A 5,623-nucleotide genomic window follows, 5' to 3' on the forward strand; every position below is an offset into this window, starting at 1 on the left:
CTCTCTCTTGTAGGCCTCTATCTAACAAAGATTTTAATTCTTTACCAAAAGTTTCTGTTGGATCTTTTGGTAAGACTCTATAATTCTCCACATTCTCTAGAATATCCATACACATTTGTTCATACTGTGTATTGTTCATAATAACCATATTCCCACCCTTGTCGGCGTTTTTAATAGTAATTTCCTTGTTAGATTTCAATTCTTTTAGAGCACTACGTTCTTTGTAGCTAAGATTTTTCTTAATTTTGCTTTTTGGATTCAGGCCCTCTATTTCTGTTGTGACTAAGGAAACAAACTTATTTATTACAGGGTATTTTGAGATGGATGGCATAAATTTGCTTTTAGGTTTTACTACACTCTCTTTCCTTGTAATAAGTAACGATATGGATAATGTAAACATACATATAGATATAAAGTATGTAAACTCCTTCTTGACCGCATATACATATATGTGTGCATGTATTTATAAATCATCACTGTGTATTCACACACTTTCTTATAAGTCCAAATAGATACCACTGCTAATATATATTTTCTAATCTCTGTAAGATATGTGATCACCACTACCATTTATCAGATATCTTGTGACCTAGACAAGTGGGCTATATTATCTATAATAATAAAACACCAAATTCTCTATGAGATATGCCTTTGTAATAAACGGCACAGATTGCGAAGTAATCATCAGTGGTTAAACGCATAAATGAATGCTGACATATAGCCCTATTGCAGATGAAGATTAACATTAATATTTTGGCAATGTATGTGTAAACAATGAGACACAAATAAACAGGATTAGTCCCGATATTTATGATAGGCCAGGCGGTATCTACACATCCGCAACATTAAAATCAGTAACAAATACGTTACCATGACAACTCAGACAGCATATAGAGCATAATCTAACGCTGGGCCAGCCCTATGCCCTGACGAAGTCACGTTACAGTGACGGAAACGCGTCGGCGGGCGGAGCTTGGTACACAACGAGTCCTAACTTTCCATACACACCTCTTTGCCAGAAAGCTAGCATTTCAAACTTGTAATTTACACTGCCCTGGGGTTTGTTGCTATACCGTACGGATTTCCCTAATAGGGGTCTGTATATTAACGCCTTGGCGTCCTGATGGGTTATGTCCCTGCTAACTCATTTGAATTAATTATATCATTAGATGGTATGCACAATATCCCACATAGACAACACATTTGAATTTGAATCTGAGAGCAATGTGAATCTACACTCTTAGTGTGTGTTGTTTGTTGATTGTGAACTGCTACATGTATGGAATGTTTATTTAGTTGATCTTTTAGGGATTTAGTCAGAAATCGGCTGACTTTGTTTGATCAAAGCAGTACGCAGGTAGGAGGACGCCTTTGAGCGCACAGTCAGAGTATATAATCAGTGTGAATACTGGCATGTGAATATATGAATGTGAATCTGACCGCCTGCTGATTTAATCAGTGTGAATACTGGTTTATTAATACATGAATATTGATCTGAGCACCTCTGACCTCAATATCCCTAATCCATTTAGACTGGACCTTAGTATGCCAGGTCTCTAGCCCATATTTTTTTATTCATGAGATGTTACATAACTTTGGCTATATATCATTAGAATCTTGGAAGTGACCTTTCCCATTATTCTACTTAGCAGTATGTATCTCTCTCCCCTTTTTTAATAATGGGTGGCTGCAAGGTAAATAGTGACTATTAACAAGTTTGGAAGTGAATATACCCATTCCCTTATACTATTTACACCATTCCACTCATGGTAATGTCTTTTTGCATCAATGTTTAATAAAGTGTAATTTTTAAACCTACTATCTATCATTACCTTAGTGTATAATTCTGCACTTGGCTTAAATGCCATAAATCCCCTCACTTTCCCTAATCTTACTCTATTATTACAAGTGATTCAATTCACACCTACGAATTTGGGAACTGGGTGGTATCTAGTTAGGTAGCAATGGCCGGCTATCTATCTTCCACTATAGATTTCGACCAATGGAAACAAGAAGCAGAGAGAGTTTTTACTCTAAATGTTGGGAATATATGCCCACAAGCAACCAACATTGAAGAGGCTTTTAAAAGCATTGCCAAAATAATGAAGAAACAAGTAAAATCATTCTGGGAAGTTTTTAGTCTAGAAAGTTATGTAAAAAATAAACTAATCCCTAGAGGACTCAGGATTCAGTTAGCACCCTCTTTTCACATATCAGACGAAAACTTTGTATTAAGATGGCAAGAAATTCTCACACAATGTTCTCTAGACCTAATGAAGCTAACATTAGAGTATGAAAGAAAACAATATGAACATCTAACCAAGTTAATAGATGAAGCAAAAATACAAACAAATAAATTTACCACTCATAAAGACTTTGAGACATTAGATGTGAAATTGAAATTTCATATAGATAAACTAAAAGAGGAACTTAGTGAAGCCAAAAACAGAAAACTACAAAGAGATTGGTCTGATCACCAGAAGGGTAACATTTACAAGTCAAATCAAAAACGTAGGAATCTCAGACACACACAAGACACAAGAGGTAGTAACAAAAACACTTCTCCTGATAATTCCACTACTGATTCAGAACCTTCAGATGAAGAAGTTAGTCAGCCACCAGTAGTAAGTACAGCCATAATCGAACCCTCTATAACAAGGATTTTTTTAGAGAAGGACTTGTTCCCTCCCAAGAGAGCAACAAGAACGAGACAAAACAAATCAAAACCCCCAAACAAACAGAAATAAATAAGGAACATCTACAAATTATTAATCTGACAGACACGACTCTAGCGAGTGAACATCACACATTATTATCTAAAGGATCAACTTTTATACCTACCCCTCATTTTGATACATTCAATTGGATAAAGGATACACACCTCTTTGCCAGAAAGCTAGCTTTACACAAGTTTCACAAAATGACAAATACAAACACACTTAATGATATGGGTATTGAACAAGAGGACCATGAAATGCTTAATTTAATGCTAACACTCCTGAATGAAAATGATGACACGCTAAATACAAGGAAAGAGAGTGTAGTAAAACCTAAAAGCAAATTTATGCCATCCATCTCAAAATACCCTGTAATAAATAAGTTTGTTTCCTTAGTCACAACAGAAATAGAGGGCCTGAATCCAAAAAGCAAAATTAAGAAAAATCTTAGCTACAAAGAACGTAGTGCTCTAAAAGAATTGAAATCTAACAAGGAAATTACTATTAAAAACGCCGACAAGGGTGGGAATATGGTTATTATGAACAATACACAGTATGAACAAATGTGTATGGATATTCTAGAGAATGTGGAGAATTATAGAGTCTTACCAAAAGATCCAACAGAAACTTTTGGTAAAGAATTAAAATCTTTGTTAGATAGAGGCCTACAAGAGAGAGTGATAACAAAAGCAGAATACCTGTTCATGCACAACACTGTACCCAGAATTGCAACCTTCTATAGCCTACCCAAAGTTCATAAAAATTTGGAGAAACCACCCGGTAGACCGATTGTATCGGGGAATGGGTGTATCACAGAGAATGCCAGCATATTTTTAGATAAAAAATTGAGACATTTTGTACATACTCTGACATCATATGTACAAGATACAAAAGATGTACTAAAATGTTTAGCTGACATCAGAGTTGATGAGAACACCTTATTAGCCAGTATTGATGTTGAGAGCTTATACTCCAATATCTCTCACAATTTAGGCTTAGAAGCTGTTGCATTTTTTCAAAGAACAATTAATCCCAAAGGGAGTGAGGAAGACGATTTCATAATTGATCTTCTAGATTATGTATTGAAACATAATTATTTTCTGTTCAATCACAAAACATACCTGCAGAAAAAGGGCACAGCAATGGGCACATGCTGTGCCCCGACGTATGCAAATATATTTCTGGGGTGGATAGAACACAAAAGCATCCTGAACCAAGACACAAATCCTTATATGAAATTTATGGATCTATACATTAGATACATAGATGATGTTCTGATTTTATGGACTGGCACACAAAATGACTTTAGTAACTTCATGCAGTGGCTTAACAACAATACAGATGGTATGAAATATACCTCAACAATTGATCCTACCCAAGTTGCTTTTCTGGATTTAGAAATTAGAAAAGAGATGAATGGTACTTTAAATACCAAACTATACAGAAAAGAGACATCTACGAATAGCCTCCTACAATGGGAGAGTTTTCACCCAAAGAAACAAAAATTGGGTATACCATATGGGCAATATTTGAGAGCCAAACGTAATTGCAGTACTGAATTAGACTTTGAAAGAGAGGCTGGGGAACTAAGGAAGAGATTCAAAGAAAGGGGATACCCAGGGAGATGCTTAAAAAGGGCATATCAAAGAGCGAAATCTCTGGATAGAGTATCACTGTTGGAAAATCAAAAAACCATAAAAGACAAAGAAATGAACAAGTTACAGCCTATAAGAGTAATAGGCACCTTTGATGATAAAAATCTAAGCATCAGAAACATCTTTCAAAGACACTGGCATGTACTACATGAAGACGAAGAACTAAGAGAAGTAATTACTGCCAAGCCTTTGATAACCTATAGAAGATCAAAGAATCTTAAAGATATCTTGATAGATAGCCACTACTCTAAGAATCAACCTAGAACTTGGCTCAGAGAGACCAAAGGCTTTCACAAATGTGGTAGATGCGAAGCATGTAAAAACATGACCCCGACTAAAATCTTTGAACATCCCCTAACCAAAAAACAATATGAAATCAAAGACTTTCTAAACTGTAGATCCAAAAGAGTTATCTACGTGGCAATATGTGGGTGCCCAAGAATCTATGTAGGTGAAACCTCAAGAGAGCTTCGGACCAGACTCTTGGAACATAGAGGCGATATAAAATGGAACAGAAATGTACCGGTGGCACAACATATGAACAATGTACACCAGGGACATAAATATGACATTTTCTTCTTTGCAATAGAGCAACTAAAAATTAAAGGTAGACGAGGTGACATTAACAAATTGCTATTACAGAAAGAATGCAGATGGATTCATGAATTACAATCTGCAGCCCCAAGAGGACTGAATGAGGCAATATCATATAAATGCTTTCTATGAGACTGGGAGTTCACTACATGTAGTTTCACTTTTTAGGTTGACAGGGCAGGGTAATAGTGTTCTTACAAACCCCCCTTTTTATAGGATGTGGAGCACAAAACTATAAGAGATACATATGTAATGAAATAAACATAAATATCTCTCAAATATATAGTTAGAGCATACTACCCTTTTACCCATGAAATTTACTGCTGACCACTCTGTATATTTTTAACAATCTGGGCATCATTGTAATAAACTTGGAAATAGGGAATCCAATCCCTAAGCCTCACTCACTGGGTGGGCGAATAAGATTAAGAAGTTTGCATTAAAAGCAAGCTTTAGATCTGTAGTCCAACCTTGCTGACATGATACATTTAAGTTATGCAGATCTGCAGTAAACATTTTTAGAGTATCACACCAACTGCCCCTGTAAATCCTAAATAAGTAACGATATGGATAATGTAAACATACATATAGATATAAAGTATGTAAACTCCTTCTTGACCGCATATACATATATGTGTGCATGTATTTATAAATCAT

Source organism: Bombina bombina, chromosome 2 (assembly GCF_027579735.1).
Source record: "Bombina bombina isolate aBomBom1 chromosome 2, aBomBom1.pri, whole genome shotgun sequence".
NCBI lineage: Eukaryota > Metazoa > Chordata > Amphibia > Anura > Bombinatoridae > Bombina > Bombina bombina.